At 44.0% G+C, this 22,564-nt stretch overlaps 1 protein-coding gene across 3 annotated transcripts in view; it reads left to right on the top strand.

The window, feature by feature from the left end:
* The window catches only part of LOC119978237 (actin-related protein 2/3 complex subunit 1A), a 73,012-nt gene that overhangs the window by 3,598 nt on the left and 46,850 nt on the right, over positions 1–22,564 (top strand). The gene's annotated exons all lie outside the window — the stretch shown is intronic.

Raw genomic sequence — 22,564 nt, 5'->3', positions numbered from 1 at the left:
TTGGCCGGGCCTCGTTGGCACCGTTCACATCTGTCTTCCACCTCCGGGAAGAACCTACTCATACGGGTTCTTGTTAAGTGGGCTCTATGTACCACTTTTAGTTGCGTCAGGCTGAGCCTTGCGCACGTGGAGGTGGAGTTGACCCTATGCAGTGCTTCGCTCCAGAGTCCCCACCCGATCTCCATCCCCAGGTCGTCCTCCCATTTCCTCCTTGTTGCGTCCAGTACGGTGTCGTCCCTATCTACCAGTCGGTCATACATGTCACTACAGTTCCCTTTCTCTAGGATACTTGCGTCCAGTAGGTCTTCCAGTAGTGTCTGTCGTGGCGGTTGTGGGTACGTCCTTGTCTCCTTTCGTAGGAAGTTTTTGAGCTGCAGGTACCGTAGCTCGTTCCCCCCAGCTAGCTGAAATTTCTCTGTCAGTTCGTCCAGTGTTGCGATCCTGTCGTCCGTGTATAGGTCCCTGACTGTCAGTGTCCCCCCGTCCTGCCTCCACCTTTTGAAGGTGGCGTCGGTCAGTGCTGGTTTGAACCTATGGTTGTTGCAGATGGGAGCCCAGTTCAGTGCAGAGTTGAGGGAGTGTTGCATTAACACAAGGTGCAATTAAATCAAGGCCCAGCCCTCCTGTTAAGGTAGACATATCCCATGGATATGTTAATTGCATGCAAATAGTGGGCATTAACAGGGAATTCACAAGGTAGATCTGCCTCTTCCATGGCTATGCCCATGTGCAGGTGTTTACCAGTACACTTCAGGCCCTCTGGTTCTCCAGGGCATCCCCACACTTCAGAATATCACTTTAATCTGATTAGATAACCTTCCTTTAAAGTTTTTATTGTTATACTGTATTAGTGGTGCCACTTTCAGAAGGGACACTTAATTCCACTATATTGACAACCTTTTGGTTGGATCAAAAGAGGTATAAATAAACACAAACTGAAACTGGTTGTTGGGTTTAGGAGTGTTTGTGTGTAATGTTAAATAGATGCTTATAGAAGTTACATAAAAATTGGCTGTAATTCGATCCTTTACCACCTGGTTTTCTGGAATATAACATGGTAGCAGGGAATCGTTGCCTCAGGGTTAAGATTGGAAACTTCAAACAAATTCAGATCTAAAACTACAATCCTGGCGGTGGTCATTGTGAAAAATGTCAGAAAATAAATCCCAACTGTTGGGGTATGATTACTCTCCGATAGTTATACAACATTATTTTTCACATGTATGCAGACAATACCCAGCTCTACATGACCACCATCTCTCCTGACCGCTCTACTGTTGCTAAGTTATCAGACAACTTATCTGACATTCCAAACTTGGTGCACAGAAATTTCCTCCCAATTAAATATCGAAGCCTTTGGTCCCCCACTCCAAACTTGTTTCCAGCTGCCAACTCTGTTGCTCTTCCTTGCAACAGTCAGATGAAACCAGAGACAAAAGAGAAAATGCTGGAAAATCTCAGCAGGTCTGGCAGAATCTGTAGGGAGAGAAAATAGCTACCGTTTCGAGTCCAATGACTCTTTGCCAAAGCTGTCGTTTCAGATTCCAGCATCCGCAGTAATTTGCTTTTATCTAGAGATGAAACAAGTCTGTTTGCAACTTTGATGTCATCTTTGACTGTGAAATGAGCTTCCTCTGGCAGCACTGTGGTGCAGTGGTTAGCACTGCTGCCTCACGGCACTGAGGACCTGGGTTCGATCCCAGACCCAGGTCACTGTCTGTGTGGAGTTTGCACATTCTCCCCATGTCTGTGTGGGTCTCAGCCTCACAACCCAAAGATATGCAGGCTAGGTGGATTGGCCACGCTAAATTGCCCCTTAACTGGGAAAAAAAGAATTGGGTATTCATGAAATGTGCTTCCTATTTCATTTGCGCCACCACAAAGTGCTCATTTCCACTTTTGTAACATCGTATGACTTCGCCCCATCTCAGCTGATCTGCTGCCTAAACCCTCAATCATTCCTCCTTTTGTTACCACTGGACTTCTACCACTTCTGGCTGGTCTCCTGCATTCTATCCACCCTAAATTTTAGGTCATCCAAAACTCTGCTGCCTGTGTCTCAACTTGCACCTCGTTCTGTTCATCTATCGCCCATGCCCTCGTTGGCCTATATTGGTTCCGGGTCAGGCGATGTTTTGATTTTAAAGTTCTGGGGCTGGATTCTCCACTGTCGGGATTCTCCATTGCGCCGGCAGCACACCCATGCCCAGGGATTTTCCGATGGCGTGGGGTTGCTCACAATGGGAAACCCCATTGGCTGGCAGGATGGAGAATCCCGCTGCCGGCAGGGGCGTGCCGCACCAGAAAACTGGTGTGACAGGATGGAGAATCCTGCTCCGATCTTTGTTTTCAGCTCCCTCCATAGCTTAGTCCCTCTTCATCACAGTAATTCCTCACCCCTCAACTCTCCAGGACATCTGCACTGCTCTAACCCTGGCCTCTAGAGTATCCCTGATTTTAGTTGCTCCACCATTGTTGGCAGTGCCTTCAGTAGCCTAGGCCCTAAAATGTGGAATGCCCTCCATATACCTCTCCATGTCTCTACCTAACTTTCCTCCTTAAAATTCCCAGTTATTCGGCTGAGATTTTGGTAATCTGACCCAATAGCTCATGTGTCTTATCTCATAACTTGTTTAATAATGCTCCTGTGAAGCACCTTCTGGCATTTTATTCTGGGGAATATGAACAATATGATCAATGAAAGAATTAAATAGAAATGGCAGCAAGGGTTATGATCCAAACAAAAAGGAAACAAGAATACGCTCTTGACATTGTCATTTCTCTACAAGTAAATCAGAAACAAACTATTGTGTGAGAGGAATGTCCCAATGGTGAATCTCCAAATCTTCTAGGGTTCTTGGATGAAATCTACAAGAAAGTCTGTCTATGTATATGCTTATGAGGCATCATAAAACTTTGGTAGATTTTTGAAATCAGATTGTCCTTCCATCGAAGAATGCATCATGGATTTTAACAGATGGTATGAAATATTGACTAAATTTAATTTGGGGATTCCTGGATTAGTTCCAGCAATTAAATTGCTGGATTGTGCCAAGGTGTCTCATCTGGGCAGCCTACTAATTCTAATTGGATTTTGGTTCTTCGAGATGGATGACCTTTTTAGATCAGATGTCTGCGGCCTTGAAAAAATTCTGGAGAACCGATCATTTCCTTCAACTTTCGTGGAACAAATGGAGCATTTTGCGGCAGCACAACGGGTAAAGAACTCTTGGAGTTTCAAAATGGACCAGATGTTGGATACGACTAACAATATGAAAGGATCAAAGACCAGCCGAATGAGGATGAAAGCATCTTAGTAGATCTAACAATCACAGCAGAAGACCAAATTGGAACGGTAATTATAGGGGAATGAATCCCAGGAATGTCCAAGGAACAGTTAGTGCTTCAGTTGTGACTCAAAATACCATCATCTGCCGAACTATCCAAAACAGAGGCAAGGTCCTTTTTTAAAAAAAAAAAATAATTCTCAAAGGTAGTCCAGATAATGGTGTATCTGAACAAAAATTATGCTGGTCAGATGGAGTTTTGATTCTGTGGTGAATGCATTAGTCGAGGCGTCTTTAACTTTGCAGTACTAGATAGTCCTTGCACTTCAACAGTATGTGGAACAGCAAAGTGTTATGTTTATTTACTAAGTAGTGAGAATCAACACAAGGTTAAGGAATATAAAAGTAATATTTTCAATAGGTTTGATGTAGTTACTAGTGTGATGCCTGTGCTGTTGAGTAAAGCTACCATGATGAGGTAATTATTTCTGAAAAGTCAGTGGATCCGCGTGATATTATTGTGTCACCAGACTGTTAATGGAATCAAGTGAGAATCAGAGAGATAGAAAAATGTCCTAAAGATGCATGATAATTTTCACACTTTATTGTTAAAGGTTAAAATTAGTGTGGTTGAAAAAATATGAGGGTAATGGAAGATTGGTGTGAAATGTAAAAGCTTTTTGATACTGGCAAATTCTGTTGTAAGCCTTTCATTGGCATGGCACTTTAGCAGGTAGTTGCCATGGATCTAAAGATATGGGACAAAAACATTTGCATTCTATATTTTGTAAACCTGGCGACCAGATTTAGTCTTTCTGCACTAATGTACAGTAAAGACAAAAGGACAAAATCATGGATAAATGGGCCTGGACTTGGGCCACCAGCAAAGTTTCTGACAAATAATGGAGGGGAGTTTGTCAATGATGACGGAGTTCAGAGAATCGAAAATATGAACATATTTTGGGCAGAACTATTGCAGCTGAAAGTTCTTTCGGCGGTGGACATTGTGATAGGAATCATGCAGTGAGCGAAAAATTGCTGCATAAAATTATGTTCAGCCAGATGGCAAATTGACAATCGCCCTGTCATGGGCAGTTCAGGCAAATAATTCACTCTGGTGGCTGGACGACATATTGATTGGTCCCTGAGTGAAATCACACATTACCTTCTCTGCTGTGCAATACTCTTGAACCAGAAAGCAGCACAATTTAATCTTTTCTGTATATTTGAATGCTTTGCATGCAGGGCGATAGGTTTTCAGCAAGTTACGATCTCAGAAAATTCAGAGGACACTGGGGTATAAAAACCATCAGAGAATTTAATTGAGATTTGGTGTCTTGTAAAAGAGAGGATTGTGGGGAAAGGAAATGCCCTGGTAAGATAATAGGTCATGATGATGAGAGATTATTTGACATGACAATCAAACAGTTAAGCTTAATGTCATGATCAATTTCAAAATCTGATCCTGAACAGCTGACAGAAGTAAACAAGGTACCTTGTACCTCAAATGCTCCTGTGGTTTCTGATAAAGGTCCCGAGGAACAGAACTCAGCAGATCAAGGGCTAGATAGTAGTAATGTGAGTGATTGTTACACACAATGGCTATTATATCCAAAAGATGAATACCTCCGGGTAGATATTCAGGTGACATATGATGGTACTAGCAAATAGAGGGAGGCGATACTTGTGGGACATGCAAAAATAATTATTGCAAGTTTGAATATTTGGTTGAATATTGGCCAAGAAGTGAGGTCCACAGTCTGGCAGAATGGCATGAAAGTGTACAGTAAGAAAGCACAGTGCAAGTACTGGAATAGAGTCTAGAATTGACTTGTGTCATAAAAATATTACAGACTGAAGAAGAATCCTTCAGTAGTGTGCAAGGATGATTTCACAGTACTAGTTCTGGCAAATTTAAAAGTGCAAGGAGAGGCCAGAGCTTGAATAGATTGGATAATGAAATAAAGGCTACAGAACTGAACTAGACACAAAGGTCCTCTTACTCATGAAACATTGGTGGCTGTAGATGTACTTTAGGACAAACTAATGAGAGCCATAAAAGGAGAATTAGATTGGAGAGAGTTTGAAGTTTGTTCTGAGGTACCAGATAAAGGGAAGCCAGGTTTGACACATTGGTGGATTTGTACTAAGATGTCATTGCAGATTGGATATAAGGCTAATCTCTAGGAACTTTGAAGAGCGAGTGGGTATTGCAGATGTTAGAGTGGACTCTGCCACAGCTAGAAATGTAATTTTGAAAATCGTTTTAGCTCTTTTGGCCACATATTCATGGGAGTGTCGAACAATCAACGTAAAAGTTAGATTTCAGCAGTGTGTGACCTAGAGAGAGGTGTTTCTGCAACCTGCCAAAGAAACAACAGATGCAGAAAAATGGCTACGAGAACCAAACCAAAGGCGGAACGGTGGTGCAGTGGTTAGCATTGCTGCCTCACGACACCGAGGACCTGGGTTCTATCACAGCCCCGGGTCACTGTCCGTGTGGAATTTACACATTGTCCCCGTGTCTGCTTGGGTCTCACCCCCACAACCCAAAGATGTGGAGGGTAGGTGGATTGGCCATATCTTTTTATTACAACAGTAAAACATATATGCAAGGCCAACTGTACAAACACTAATTTTGTGGTGGAGAAACAGGTTACTCTCCCCTCAGTACCAATGTACGGGGAGGGGGGGGGGGGTGGATACTCTGATTATTACAACAGTTCACAACACATTTCTACAAAAACAAATGGTGCAAGCACTAAACTTTGCGCTGGAGAGACCAGATACCCTCGCCTCTGCACCAACAGAACGGAAAGGAAGGGGGGTGGTGGGTAGAGAGGGGAAAGGAGGGTGGTGGGAGGGAGGGACTCGGGGTGTTGGTGGAGGGGGGAGGCAAATAGGGCATTGCCTGAACTATCTACGGAGGCAGAAAAACAAAAGAACCTTCAATTCTGATGTGTCAGATTCCGGGAGTCCCCCAGAGAGGGTGAGGGGCAACACAGTCAGGCATGAGTGAGCCCTGCATCCCGCTACAGAACGTCTCGTGCACCCTGTGCCCCCGACACTGGGTGGCTGACAGCCTTCGGACAGTCACCCTCCGGGCCCGAATCCTCCACCACACTGAGTGCGGCAGGGTGACACGGGCCCACTAACCACCCCAGGGGCTGCCTGACACCGGGATCATCAACAGGTGGGTTCTCCTCCCAGGGCCCCGTGGCAGCGGGAGGCGTTGGTGCAGATGCCTGCTAAATTCTACCTTAATTGGGAAGGAAAAAATAATTGGGTACAGAGAACCAAACAAATGCACCAATGATCTAAATGGTGCTTCCAGGGTATGTTAATTTTCAGTTTGACCAATTTGCTGAAAATAGATTGTGCTCAACTAAAAGCAGATTGGGAGTCACGCTAGTGGGACTGTTAAATATATTGGTTTAGATATTAGGTAGAGAATGTCTACACCCACTTTAAATCAACAACCTTTTTGGAGCGTGTTACTCCCATTCCAGTTAAGTATACTAGGCCCCCAGCAGAAGGTTGAGGTTGTATCGAAAGTGACTGAACTTGATTGGTCAATTGAACTGTTTTGTCATTTGAATGCAACATCCTGGAGTCAAGAATGTTTCAATGGCAGTTTTTGGTGGCGTCCGTGGAGTGAGCAGTCGCACATTTGGTGGCTCATGTTGGATTTTTTGGGTCCATCCCCGCCCGAATGGTGTGGTATTTGAGGGCAAGAGGTGCTCGAGTGCCCAGGGAAGGTAATACTCGGCTGATGTATGGATCAGTGAATGTGAACTGCCACGAGATAAAGAGAGCAGCTGGAGCAGGAATGTTTTCGTGGTGCACCACAGATGAAGATGGTCAAGGGCAAGGGAGCAGCGCTGCTCGCCCAGTGGTTAACGGAGCAGCTGGTGGAGTTTTTGAATAACAAATTCCAGCAGCAGAAGAAAAAGGCTTGGAGGATTTGGCCACGGTGGTGGAGCTGCTTTGGGCAGTGATTGAACGAGTGGAGCAGAGGCAAAAGGCCTGGAGATCCAGAAGGTGGAGGAGTTGATGGAGCACAAGGAGTGGCTAGCCTCGCTGGCGACAGAGCTGGGGATGGTATTGTACAGCCAGGAAAGACTGAGAGAATTTCGAGGACCTTGAGAACCGCTGTCGGAGGCAGAATTTGAAGATAGTTGGAATGCCTGAGGTCATTGAGGGAACGGAGGCCGCCAAGTATGTGGCCTGATCGATTTTTGGACAAGGAGAAAATTCTGAAGTGGGCGAGGTAGACCAAGAAATGCACCTGGGAAGGGAGTGAGCTGTGGATTTACCAGAACCCTGGGGGCGGAGCTGGCAAAGTGGAGGGCCCGGTATAACCAGATGAAGACGGCACTCTTTAAGAAGGGGGTGAAGTTTGGGGTTTTGTACCCTGCCTGCTTGTGAGTGTCACACCAAAAGCAGGAATTTTATTTTGACTCACCAGAGGAGGTGATGGACTTCGAGGGGCCATGGTCTGAGAGGAGTGTGAGGACATTGAACTTTAGAGAGGAGCTTTGTTTTCATTGTAAGGCACATGGTGACGGCACTTTGGGGTGGGTTTTGACAGGGGAGGAGTTATGGTGAGCGTGCCTTTTGTTTCTCATTGGCAATTGTGGGGGGGGGAAGGATGGACTGAAGGGGTGAGAAAAAGTCTGAGGCCTTGGGCGAAGGCCACCATGCTAGCTTGGCGGGCTAGTTAACATGAGTGAAGTGGGGGGGGGGATCATGTGGTTATTTTTTTTGTTTAGTGGGGGGGAGGGGCTTGCTGACATAGGTGTGGCGCAGTTGGGAAGGAGAGATGGCAGCGGAAATCTGAAGGCGGGCCTGGAGGGGCGTGAGACGCGGGCCAGAGAATGGCTTACAAAGGGATATGGCTGATTGGCAAAGGAGGGGGGTGGGGAGCTCCTAACCAGGCTGGTCACATGGAATGTGTGGAGTCTGAATGGGCCTGTTGAATGGTCGTGTATGTGTGTTTATGCATCTGAAGAGTCTGAAGGTGGACTTTGTGTTCTTGCAGGAGACGCACCTGAAGCTAGGGGATCAGACGAGGCTGAGGAAGGATGGGTGGGCAGGTGGTCCGCTTGGAGTTGGATATGAAGACGAGGGGGTGGCGATGTTGGTTAATATGGTGGCTTTCGAGGTGGGAGGCAGTGTGGTAGATCCAATGGTGTAAGTATTTCATGGTCAGTGGGAAGCTGGAGGGGCTGCTGGTACTCCTGGCAAATGTTTATGCCGTAAATTGGGAAGACCTGGACTTTGAGGTTAGGGAAGATCCTGGACCTGGACACCGCTGAGTATGAGGGGTGATTTCAATACGGTCCTGGACCCGAGTCTGGACCGTTCGAGTCCTTAGTCATCGAGGGTGATGGCTGTGGCAAGAGAGTTCATTGAGGGGGGGGTGGGGGGTGGTAGAGCCATGGAGGTTGGGAGTCCGAGATCGAAGGTGTTTTAATACTACTTTTATGAGCACCGGGTGTACTCACGGGTTGACTTTTTTGCGATGGTGGGGGTGGCCGACTAGGAGTATTCTGCGATTGTGCTTTCTGACCACTCGCCGCATTGGGCGACACTCAAGGCAGTAGTTGGGGGAAATTTATTTCGATTTGTCACAGGGAAGGAGGATGGAGTGGGAGGAGAGAGGAAGTCTGGTAGACATCTGGCGGTGGATCGGAGGTACTCTGGTATCGGTGGAGGGGCTGTTAAGAGGCTCCAGATGGAGTTTGGATTAGTGTCCACAGGAAGGTTGTGGGCCAATTGCGGAGGGCCATAGGGGCAGTATATGGAAAGGGCAATTAGGATGCTGGCCCACCAGTTGAAGCAGGTAGGGGCAAGAGAGATCAGTAGGGTGAGGGACGAGATGGGTAAGGTGGTGGCTGACCTGGAGGTGGGATTGGGTTGAGGGAGGTGATGAATGGCATGGGTGCGATGCAGGCAAGAATGGCCCTGGGGCAGGATGGGTTCCCAGTAGAGTTTTCTAAAAAGTTTGGCGGGGAGCTGGGGCCATTGGATGCATAACAAGGCAAGGAGAATGGGGAGCTCCCCCACCCCCACTCCACATTGTCGCAGACTTCCATCTCCCTGATTTTGAAGAAAGATAAGGACCCTTAGCAGTGTGGGTCGTACCTGGATGGGTTAGAGTTCCCAAGGGGGGGGGGCGATTGGGTTGATGGAGGTGATGAATGTCATGGGTGCGATGCAGGCAGGAATGTCCCTGGGCCGGGCGATATTGCTGCTGAACTTCGATGCTAAGTTGTTGCCGAAGATGCTAGCATCGCAAATTGAGGATTGTGTGATGGGGGAGGATCAGACGGGATCTGTGAAGGGGAGGCAGTTGTCGGCGATGTATGGAAACTACTTAATGTAATTATGAAGACTTATGGGGCAGGAGGTAAATGTGGTGTTGACGGATGCGGAGAAGGCTTTTGACCAGGTGGAGTGCACGTACTTGTTGGAGGTGCTGTGACGTTTTGGGTTCGAGCAGGGGTTTGTGGATTGGGTCCGGCTGTTGTACAGAGCGCCGGTGGTGAGTGTTCGGACGAACCGGATGAGTTTGGGGTACTTGGGCTACATTGTGGCAGGGTTAGTGGGGACGAGCATTAGGAATCCAGGTGGCGTGGAGCTGGGCCCAGCTACACAGATTGAACTTGGTTTGATTGATAGAGATGGGATTGGTGGAGGGGATGGAGGTGGGATGTGTTGCCACTGTCACTGACTGGGCGCATGCAGATGGTGAAAATGCGCGGCTCTCGTTGTCAAAGTTTCTGTTTGTGTTCCAGAACTTCCCTATCTTTGTCCCCAAGTTCTTAGAAGGTTAATGGGATAATTTCGGGGTTTGTGTGGCCACGAGTGTGAGGCGGGTGTTCTTGAGAGTGAGGGTGCAGGGGCTGGCACTGCCAAATTTGATGAATTATTATTGGGCGGCGAATATTGCAATCGTGAGGAAATGGGCTGTGGAGGAGAGGTCATTCTGGGGCGGCATTGTGTAGGGGGACGAGTATAAGGGCGCTGTTGTTGGCTCCTCTTCCATTCTCGCCGACCAGGTACTCCGTGAGCCCAGTGGTGGTGTCAGCATTAAGGGTATGGGGTCAGTGCAGGCAACATTTTGGGTTGGAAGGCATGTATTTGTGGGCGCCGAAATGTGACAACCATAGGTTTGTGCAGGCAGGGCTTCATGTGAGGTTTCAGGGGAGGCGGCAGATGGGGATCGAGTATTTTAGGAACTTGTTTATAGGAGGAACTGTATGAGTTGCCCAAGGGTACCTGCAGGTGAAGGATTTTGTGAGGAGAGAGGTGACGTCCTTCCCAGGGCTGCCGCCTCCGGTGTTGCAGGATAAGCTGCTGTCGGAGGACAAAGTATGGGAGGGGGAAGAGTGTCAGATATATACAAGGAATTGATGGAGAGGGTGGGTGCTCCAGTGGAGGAGATCAAGCACACGTGGGAGGCGGGGCTATGAAAAGGGGGGCTGCCGGAATGTGGGCCGAGGCCTTGCGGGGGGTGAATGCGTTCTCATCATGTGCGAGGTTGAAACGTCATCCAGTTTAAAGTGGTGCAGAGGGCCCACATGACTGTGGTGAGGATGAGCAGGTTCTTTGCGGGGGTGAAAGACGGTGTGGGGGGTGCGCGAATCACGTCCACATGTTCTGTGCATGTCCAGGGCCCAGGGGGTTCTGAAAGGGGTTGTCGGTAGTTATGTCCAAGGTTCTGGGTGTGGTGTTGCCAGAGTCCAGATGTAGCGGTGTTTGGCGTGTCAAAAGACCCGGGTGTCCGGGGGGAGAGAGGCCGATGAGTTGGCCTTTTCCTCCCTGATAGCCCGGAGACAGATTTTGTTGTGTTGGTGACACTCTTGAGCCACTGAAGGCAGGGGTGTGGGTGAGTGACCTGGCAGTATTCCTGAGATTGGGGAAGATCAAGTTTGCTTTGTGCGGGATCGGTAGACTGGTTCATACTGGAGGTGGAAACTATTCATTGATTTCTTCAAGGAGGATTCGGGAAGGCGGGGGGGGGGGGTGGAGAGAAGAGTGTAAGCGAATAAAAATGGGGAAGGCAGGATGTGGTGGGGGTATTCGTATCAGGGGACGTTGGGGATCTGTGGTTGTTTGTTTGAGTTGATGTGTTATATTTTGTGCATATTTGTCAAAAACCTTGAATACAGATATTTTTAAGTGTTTTAATGGCAAATAAAACAGTAAAAAATAAATCTGGAGAATGTTTACTTATCTCCCATTCTCTGATGATCCAAAGATCATACAGCTAGTCATTTTTAATGATGCTTCACATATTTATCTTCCTGATAGGATTTCTAGTGCAGTTTTTTTGAAATTCATGGGATGTGGGTGTCACTGGCTAGGCCAACATTTATTGCCCACCCCTAATTGCCCTTGAGAAGGTGATGGTGAGCTGCCTTCCTGAACCGCTGCATCCCATGTGATGTAGGTACACCCACAGTGCTGTTAGGGAGAGAGTTCCAGGATTTTGACCCAGTTAAAGTGAAGGAACAGCAATATATTGCCAAGTCAGGCTGTTGTATGGCTTTGAGGAGAACTTCTAGTTAGTGGTATTCCCATGCATTTGCTGTCCTTGTCCTTGGATGATAGTGGTAGTGGTTTGAAAGATGCTGCTGATGGGGCATTGGTGGGTTCCACAGTGCATTTTATAGATGGAACACACTGCTGCCACTGCACGTTGATGGTGAAATAAGTAAATGTTTGCGGATGGAGTGCCAATCAAGCAAGCTGCTTTGTTCTGGATGACGTCTGGTGTTATTGGAACTCCATTATCTAGGCAAGTAGGGAATATTCCATCACACTCCTGACTTGTGCCTTGTAGATAGATGGTGGACAGGAGAAGATGTGGTACGGATTTGGGAGCCAGGAGGTGAGTTACTCAGCATGATTCTTATGGGTGAAAATGGGAAAAGTTGTCCAATAATTTGGGAAGCTAAGAAAATATAATTTGTTAAAAGTACTTTGTCTCCTGAAATACTGACGCTTGAGGGAGGCAGTGGTATCACTATTTGTTAAGATTCTAAGTGAGATTCTGGATGCTGGGTGTACTGAAGATAGCATACCCATTTAAAGCTTTATGGATAATCGTTCAGTTTGAAATAAATGTACAACCTACAAAAAGTGAGATTGAGAAAGAATTACGGATTAAACCTTCTGCCATGAAACAGATGCTGGCGAGAAAGGAAATCTCAAATTAAGGGGTGGCTACAAAACATCAGTCTGGACGTGCATTGTGTTTCGTGTAACAAAGAAATTGAGTCCTCAAAGGAGATGCATTTTTCAGTGTAATGTCTTGTAATATATATGGAGGTTTTTGATTTAATTTGGTTTGACATTTTTGGTTGTACATGGAAAATCTAATTTGTATTTAAAGAGAGCAAGGAATATATTAATTTTTTTAAATTGTGTTTGATTGCATCCAGGTGGTAGACATAACTGGGAAGTTGCTGTACCCCTACAAATAGGCAAAGGTTGAAACTTGTTATTGAATTAGGGGTGCATCTTTATACTGTGAAATTCTTGTAAATGAATGCTTATAAAAGTGTAAAATATTGGCTCCGGTTTTACCTTCAACTGGCTTTCTGGAATATAACGGGCATATTCGAAGATCTAGAAGTTGTAATGGCATCCATGTCAACATGCACCATTGGAACTGCACCAAATAGATTAACTAACAATCCAACTCATTGCTTTCTGTAGGATCTTATTGCTTGCAAACTGCGCCTTTATCAACTAAAACAGTGGCTGCACTGTAGGATTAATTCACTGGCCATGAAGCACTTTGGAACACCCGGAGGGTGTGAAAATCACTGTGTAAATGCAAAATCTTTCTTTCCCATGCTTGCCAATAAGATTAGATGAAAATAATATTGTCCTTTTATGCCTCAGAATTTTTAATCAGTTGAAAACAATTGATTTTAATTATCCTGTCACTAGTCCATTGGCTAATTCCTTTTAATACATTTGATTTATCCATTCCAGTCCTGCTGCACAGAATCATCTTTCTGTTTGGAGAAAATACATTTTGAAATATGTTTTCACTCATGATTGATGTAATATGTGATAATGTCCCAATAAGACGCTGGATGAATTCCACTGCTTTGCATGCTTTAAAGTAAAGGCTATTGGTTACCAACAAAAGGTTGGAATTTTGGAAAGAGAAACACTCCAGATTGCCATTAATACTATCATAAATTAAGTGCAAAATACATGCAGTTTATCAATCGATATTGAAATCTACTGGTTATTTTTTCATTGCCTATTTATGTTACTATGTACTCGACAACAATGCACAGGATAGAAGTGAATGAGCAAAGCCCATGGACCCATCTCATCCAATAACTTTCTCTTCATAGCACACTGTTTTAATTCAAAATGAAACCTTCTACAAATAATATATTGTAATCCAAATTAGAAGAGACAGGAAGCAGAGTGTTAGATCAATATTTAAATCCGGCTGACTGCACATTCAAAGAGCACCAACATTATTTTTTAAAAATTGCTGACTGTAATTCAGTGACAAACGGTGCATAGCATTTCCACTCAGATTGGCAGTAACTTCTAGCGATGAGCTTCAGCCTTTCACTGTCATTACTGTTAACCTGTGCTCCAGAGAAATCGGAATTTATGTGTAAGTGCAATATATTCTTTGGATCACTATGGTGATTAAAACCAAAGCCCATTCACTGGCAATAAAACCACAAGGTGCAACAGTGCTCATTCGGTGGTTTTATGCACTATGGGTGTTTCACAATGCTTCTTTTAAAGTCTCAAGTCATTTCTTAAATTGTTAAGAATTAAGCTGTTGCATTGAAAAACATTTGAAATATATACACAAATACAAATACATGATCTAGTCTTTAATTTTCTGAAGTGTTCATGATCTATTTTGAAGTATTACTGAATTAAACTTCTATTTTTGATTAATTTTGTTTAGTTCCAAAAATATTTTGTGCAAAGAATAGTAGTCAGCAGACAAACTGATTGTTACTACTTTGATCAAAAGTTTTGTAATATTAAAGTGAACATGGGGTGGACAGGACCATTTCGGCTCATTAGGGAATCAAGGTCTGCGCTGTATGGTCTAAATATTAGAGGTAAACTTATTGTATGTGAAATTAGGAAAGACTACTACATATAAAGGCTGGCAGCTTTAAATGTACCGTATGTAATTGTGTAAAAGTTAATTGTTGAAACCTTTTCAACCAAACATCATGAGTTCGACTTTTACAAGGGTAATGTTTTCAAGGGGTTGACATGCGTGTTTGATTTGGGCCATATTGAATGGACAAGGTGACCTCTGGTGGCTAGAAATTTTGAGGAATTGCCGGATTAATTTAAATCTTTTTTTAACCCATTATAAAAGGGAACTACAGCCTATTAAATATACTTCTCAAACCAAATTCTCTGCTTAATATTCTTATTCCTATGATGCTGCAACAAAAGCCTAGTCTGTATTTGCATTTCTGCATAAAAATATATTTGTGCAAATGTCCTACATTCCTATAGGTTGAGTGATGTATCTGTGAGTCTACCTTCTACCCTTCCACTATGCAAAGTTCCAGACAATATTCTTTCCCTCTTTTTAAAAATAAATCCGCATTTATATTCTCAGCTAGTAGCCATCATTGTAATTATCTCAACAAGATAATTATGACAACAAGGACTTATCTTTTGCTTTTGTCAGCCAGGTGGAGAACTGTTTGCTTGGTTTAACTCTTGCCTTTCCAATTATTGCCCATGCAATGGCTTCTCTATTCCCAGCTGCTCATACTCTTTGGTTCTGATATTTTTGGGCTTTGATTCCTGAAAAACGATAATCTTTATTGTCACAAGTCAGCTGACATTAACATTGCAATGAAGTTACTGTGAAAAGCCCCTAGCCGCCACATTCTGGCACCTTTCGTGTACACGGAGGGAGAATTCCGAATGTCCAAATTTACCTAATAGAACATCTTTCAGGACTTTTGAGAGGAAACCGGAGCACCCGGAAGAAACCGGAGCACCCGGAGGAAACCCATGCGATACAGAGAGAATGTGCAAACGCACAGTGACCCAAGCCGGGAATCGAACCTGGGACTCTGCCGCTGTGAAGCAACAGTGCTAACGTGCTGCCACTGGGGTCAATGTTTGCACAGGGCATATGAAAAAAAGATTTTTAGTTCAGAAAGGAGACCTTCTACATGAGATTGATTTTTACACGAGTATATACGGACCTCAGCAACGCACCATCCACAACCCTGTACGGTAAACCGTTCAACAAGAACACACATTGGGTGCAGAAGTCGGCTATTTGATCCCCTGAGCTGCTCCACAATTCAATAAGATCACTTCCTGCCTGCCCCTTTTAATCCTAGACTCCCTTGTTGGTCAAAAACCTATGTAACTCAGCTTTAAATATTTTCAATGACCTAGCCTCCACTGCTTTCTGTGGCAGCAAATTCCACAGACTAACGACCCTCTGAGGACCCTCTTAGTCTTAACTGGAAGATTCCTAATTTTAAAACTGTGACCCCTATTTCTAGATCCCCATGAGGGGAAACATCCTCCCAGCATCCACCCTGTCAAGTCTCCTCAGGATCTGAGATTCACAAAAATTCACAATCACAACCCTCTTGAGGGAAGGAATTTCTCCTTGTCTCAATCCTGAATGATTCTGAGGCTGTGCCTCCATGCTCTAGATTCCACCTCTACGGAAACAATCTTTGTGTCTACCCAGCAAAGCCCCTTCAGAGTCTTCTATGTTTAAAATGAGATCAATTCTCATCCTCTGAACTCAGAGTTTACGCTTCATCTTTTCATACGACAGGAACCAATCTAGCGAACCTCTGCTGTAGGGCCTCCAAAGCCAGCATATCCTCCCTTTGATAAAGAGATCAAAACTAGACGTAGATCTACTCAAAGCCCTGCACGATTTGTTTTTAAAAATCCTTATTCTTGCACTCATCTTCTTTCAATAAAGACCATCATGCTATTGCTTTCCAAATTGCTTGCTGTGTCTGCATGCTAACTTTGTATTACTTGGATGAGTACATCCAAGTCACTATTTAGAAGTTTCATGTCTCTCGAAAAATATTCTTTTTTTCTATTTTTATCATCAAAGTGAAGAACCTCATACTGCCCCATATTTTACTCCACTGCCACTTTGTTGCCCACTCACTTAACCTGTTTATACCTCTCCGTAACCTCTTTGTGTTCTGATGGCTTACATTCCCACCTAGTTTCGTATGGTCAGCAAACTTGGATACAGTACTGTCTCTTTGTCTAAGTCATTAACATAGCTGAAACCCCAGCACTGATCTGTACAGCATTTCACTAATTCGAGCTGTCATTTTGAAAATGCCCCTTTTATCCCTAATTTCTGCTTCCTGTCAGATGCCCAATTTTCCATTCATGAGAACATATTTCCCCCAACTCCATGAGCACTTGCGCATTAATCTTTTGTGTGATACCTTATCAAATGCCTTTTGGAATTTCAAGTGTCTGCCATCTATAGGTTTCCCTTTATCAATCCTATTCACTCAAAAAAACAACTCATGAATTTGGCAAACTCCATTACCCTTCCATAAAACCTCATTTTGATCATATTAGGATTTTCCACATGCATTGTTCTAACTCCTTTAATAGATTCCCGCATTTTCCTAATAGCTGATATCAGGCCAACTGCCACATATTCCTCCTTTCTCTCTCTTCGCCTACTTTCTTAAATAGCGGTGTTTCATTTGTTAATTTTTAATTAGCTGAGACTGTTCTAAAATTCAGGAGACTTGGAAAATCATAACCAGAGCATCCACTATCTCTGCAACTGCTGATTTTAGCACCCCAAGTCTGTAGGCTATCAGGTCTTGGGGGTTTGTTATCTTTTCATCCCTTAAGTTTCTCAATTTTTTTTCTCTGCTAGTAAGTTCCTCATTTTTATTAGCCCATTGGTTGCCCTATCATGAAGTCCAATACAAACATTTTGTTCAATATCTCTGCCATTGCCTCAATCTTCCCTGACTCTGCCTCTTAGGAACCAGCATCTAGTTTAGCTACACTCCCTTTTATATACTTGTGAAAGGTATTACATTTCTTTTTTTTCTTTTAAAAACAATTTAGAGTACCCAATTCATTTTGTTCAATTAAGGGGCAATTTAACGTGGCCAATCCACCTACCCTGCACATCGAGTTGTGGGGGCGAAACCCACGCAAACACGGGGAGAATGTGCAAACTTCACACGGACAGTGACCCAGAGCCGGGATTGAACCTGAGATCTCGGCGCCATGAGGTAGCAGTGCTAACCACTGCGCCGCCGTGCTGCCAGTATTACATTTAATTTTTATATACTTTGTTCATTTACTTTTTTTTCTATTATCAATTTTTTAGTTGGCCTTCGATTTCAGAATTTCCCTAAATTCTCTCTAAATTGCCCGTCTGTGTGGCTACGCAATTAGTTATTAACACCGCTCACATGTATGTTGGGCATATTCTGCTCCGCTAATCGATGATTTGTGAAGCTGTGACAGCATGAGCGGCTGATTTCCATTGGTGCCTGATCCTGCCAGATGCTGCCAGCCAAGCCACATGGCAAAAGCAGGAGGAGAGCGCACTCTGGTAGTGGAAATGGTTTGAAAAAAGGACGTGCCATTTGAGGTATTGAGTCTGACTGTATTGCTATGAACTGTTGAGTAGTTTCTGAAGGAGCCTGGACTCTGTTGGCACAAATATTTGTCTGAGGTGCAATTTTGGGGTGATTGATGTTTTCCCAGGAGAGATGAAGCTGCTAACATTGGCTAAGGAACTAGTATGAATTGGGACCATGAGGATTTGCAGAATCGGCTGTGCTCGAGACAGGGACATAGAATGCCAGGGTTCAGGAGGGAAGTGACAAGTCGGGAGAGGTGGTGAATGTTGGAGAGGAAGCTATGAATCTGAGGCATCGAGCAAGAAGGCTCGGCTGCAATTGGTTGAGTCGAGAGAGACAGCGAATGAGTGGACCCAGGAGGGCACTGGTGAGTTGGGATGTTGCTGCGAGTGAGAGGGCTTGGGAGGAAAGGGGTAATTCGTGGAAGGTGGTGAGTGAGAGGATACGAGAGGGAAAGTGGTGAATTGAGAGTTCGAAGAGTGGGCGAGCAAGCGGGTTCGGGAGAGTCACTGTCCGTGTGGAGTTTGTACATTGCCCCCATGTCTGCGTGGGTCTCACCCCCACAACCCAAAAAGATGTGCAGGGTAGGTGGATTGGCCATGCTAAATTGCCCCTTAATTGGAAGAAAAGAATTGGGCACTCTAAATTTAAAAAGAAAAAGAGGGTTCGGAAGAAAAGGGGCAGATCTGAATCATGAAAAGGTGCGTGCGAGGTGGTTTTAGGGGCAGAGGGCGAGCGAGGGGTTTTAGGGGCGGGGCGAGCGAGGGGATTTAGGGAGGAGGCGGGCGAGGGGTTTTGAACGGGGAGCTGAGGGGTTTTGAATGGGGTGTGAGCGAGGGGTTTTGGGGGAGGTGGCGAGCGAGGGGTTTTGGGGGAGGTGGTGAGCGAGGGGTTTTGGGGGAGGGGGCAAGCGAGGGTTTCGGGGAGGGGGTGAGCGTGGGGTTTCGGGGGAGGGGGCGAGCGCGGGGTTTCGGGGGAGGGGGGCGAGCGTGGGTTTTCGGGGGAGGGGGCAAGCAAGGGGGAAAGTTTAGAGATAGCAGAGGCATGTTTTTTAAACGGAGAGTGATGAGTGCCTGGTAAGCGCTGTCAGGGGAGGTGGTGGAAGCAGATACGATAGCGATGTTTAAGAGGCATTTGACGAACACATGAATAGGATGTGATTAGAGTGATAATGCCCTCGGAAGACGGTTTTAGTTTAGACAGGCATCTTGATTCGTGCAAGCTTGGAGGGCCAAAGGGTCTGTTTCTGTGCTGTACTGTTCTTTGTTCTAACTTGCAGAACCAAGAATCTTCAACCCAACTGCTTAACTGCCGAAGTCAGTGCACCAGACTCCTCCAACCTGACAGTCTCACACACAAGCCAAAGACCCTGATTTGTATCTTTTTTAGCTTTTATTTTTGGACTCGCTGCTCATTTCTATTGTGTATGCATATTGCATTTTATTATTTTCTTCCTACATTTAAGAAACTAATAAACTCACTCTTTAATTTAAGGCAGCCTGGTTAATTGCCTTATTTTAAAACATAATTCCATTTATATTGGGAAAAGGTATCCACAAGGGAAGGGATCCTTCTTAAATTACTCTTGTTGTGACGAACTGAGGGGGTTGAATAAAGACAGGAAATCCAATTCATCCCTCTTCACTTGGGACCCTGACAATTTCGGGGTATCTTGCCCGGAATCAAAACAAATTTGGCACCTCACCTGGGGACCAGTCATAACAATAGTCATTAATTTAGTAAAGTAATAAATTTCAAGTTGCAGTCTACAGTTTACAGGCAAAAGAAGCACACTTTCCAGTTAAAACAAAAAGAATAAAAAGCAGCACCTCTTCACCATTTTCCTACTTACACCAAATTTCCGACTTGGCGCTCTTTTCCACTTTCTCCCTCTTACACGCTCCATGCATTGTTGATATCAGTTGAAAAATTTTAATCTGAGATTGATAGATTTTTATAAACTAGTGATATGGGGCAACGGTAGATTGAAGATCAGGGAAGATCTCATTGAAGGGAACAGGCTCCAGGTACTAAATGGCCTATCCCATTCTTATGTTTGTATATTTTCCTTTTGTAGATTGTGTGCAAAAAACATTTCACATGAATCTGATTTCATAGGCTTTTATTAAAATCAAGTACACAAATTACACACCCAAATATCGACCGCACTGAATAACTACACCAGTGACAAAAGTTTATTCCTTCTGTTACTGGTATGTTATTGTGGCTTATTAAATAGAGTAGGAAGATAGAATTGAGTGGGTTTTATTTGTGATGTACTGTTGTCAATCCTGTGGATTCGACATCTGGAAATGTCTTTTTAAAGTTGTTTCTGCATAAATGTGTTTGCAGTATTTCAATTAACCTTTTATTTGTAGCTAAGCACAAAATAAGCAGCCAGCTTCAGTTGGCAAAAAACAGACTTGAAATTTTTGAGTGAAAGTGTTAATCCTAGCTAGCTGGCAGAATGCAGGGTTTTTTTCTGTTTGGTTTCGGTGATCGGAATTTCAGTCAGCTTTTCAAATGAGATTCAGTGCCAAATGTGTCTATATCCTAGTGCTGAGATTCAATTTGTCACCAGCAATCCTAATGTGTACTGATGCTGTGTTCTGATGCTCTAAGTGAAGAATTCATTTTGGTGACTGGTATGTAGAATATTTTACAGTACTCAACTGTGAAGAATGTCCATTGTTCCAAATTCTTGAAGATTCTGTAATGATAATTATGAAAAACTTGGTAATAGTTCATAACAATCAGCAGTAACATTTGAAAGTCAGAATGTACTTGCAACACAAAAGCAGTTGCTTGAATTTGGCAGTTCAAATGAAAGATGTTCTGTTACCCAGGCAACCTTCAATCTCCTGCACTGTCATTAATAAGGTACTAAAGTCTTTCTCTTGAATTCAGATATTTTTATTAGCTTAATGCTGGGTTGAAATGCATAAAGTCGGCTTAAATGGCAATTTTTAACTTCATGGAATGTGGGCGTCGCTGGCTGGGCCAGCATTTATTACCCATCCTTAATTGCCCTTTAACAGGTGGTGATGAGCCGCCTTCCCAAACCGTTGCAATCCATGTGGTGTAGGTACATCAAAAGAGCTGTTAGGGAGGTAGTTCCAGGATTTTGACACAGCAACGGCGAACAAATGGCGGTGAGTTACTCTCTGCAGAATTCCCAGCCTCTAACCTGCTCTTGTAGCCACAGTATTTCTCTGGCACGTCAGTTCAGTTTCTGGCCAATGATGACCCATACGACGTTGACAGTGGGGGATTTAGCAGTGGTAATGCCGTTGTAATTATAATGCCATAGTAAAATTTCGGGTGAACGTTAGAAACTCAGCTGCATATGGGCTGTTACTGCTGAGGCAGTTTGTTCCCACATACATAATACACAGTCTGCATTATACCTTTTCTAAGAAATATAGGAAATCTTGATTCCTGCATTTACTTAAAATGTACAGCAGTCTCTCGCTGCTTTGGATTAAAATATGGTCCAGTTACAACTAAGCAGTGGAAATGAAATGGAATGGAAATTCTTATCAAAATTGAGTTGGAGAGTGAAATGTTGCTAATTCCAGCTGCCTAATTATATTTAATATTAAATACTTGGCAGATTCTGCACAGGTGTAATGGTTGAGGCCATAAAGCTTCAGGTTTCTTCTGAACACAGGTTGTTTTGTAAGGTTTAACTTAAGTTGTCAATTAACGTTTCTGTTTTGCGAGCTAAGTGATTAACTATTGTTATTCTGCACCCATGCTGACTGGAAGAGAGGAGTGTGTTCTCGCGTTCCATTGTAATAGTGTTCAATGACCTTCATTAAACTCAACTTCCCTCAGTCATCCAAGATTGGTGTACTCAGTCAGAAGGCACAGAAAGGAAACGGCTTTACATGATTTCTTGTTCCATGCACTGGTTCTTAATGTGGAGATCGATGGTATTGATCAATTTGGGAGGGGCGCTTTTTGCTTTGGTGAAAAAGGTTATTGTGGAATATCCGTAGAGCTATTTTTCTAACTTTGGGACCAATTAAATTAGAAGTGTTTTTTTACCAGACTCCCATATTCCTGTGCTTGATGTGTGAATTGTTGACATTGAATGATCAAAGACATTTTAGTGTGCAAAAGAAACACGGTTCAGTTCTTAGTTATTCATTCAGGCTACAAAGGTGTTTGTAGCCGATTGCTCTGGAACAATTTAAGTACGGGCTCTAACTATTCCAGTGCACCCACCCTTCGAACACCATGATTAGAACATGGGTGCAGTTTTCCCAGTGATGTGATCTGAATCTTGGTTTAAGAATTTTGATAAATGTGCAGGACATAGGCTAGGTGCAACTCTAATGAATAACTTCTATTTCCCTTTGATTATTTAGAGATATTACGAAGCATTGGAGCATATCAGCTGCCTGTTATTTTAGCTAGTGATTAGAAAGAAATACTTTTTATTCCAAATTGTACCTTACTTGACCTCCAAAGTGCATTATAGCTAGTTAAGTACTTAATGAGTGTTGTAATATAGGAATAATATATAATGTATTTCATGAGAAAATCATAAAAGCTAAGGATTGGTTGGATTAGCTCCATCAAAAACACAGCTAATGTATTCAGACAAAAGGTTAATGC

Source organism: Scyliorhinus canicula, chromosome 15 (assembly GCF_902713615.1).
Source record: "Scyliorhinus canicula chromosome 15, sScyCan1.1, whole genome shotgun sequence".
Taxonomy (NCBI): Eukaryota; Metazoa; Chordata; class Chondrichthyes; order Carcharhiniformes; family Scyliorhinidae; genus Scyliorhinus; species Scyliorhinus canicula.
The sequence above is the reverse complement of the archived record's forward strand: the minus strand, read 5'-3'. Positions and strand labels throughout refer to the sequence as shown.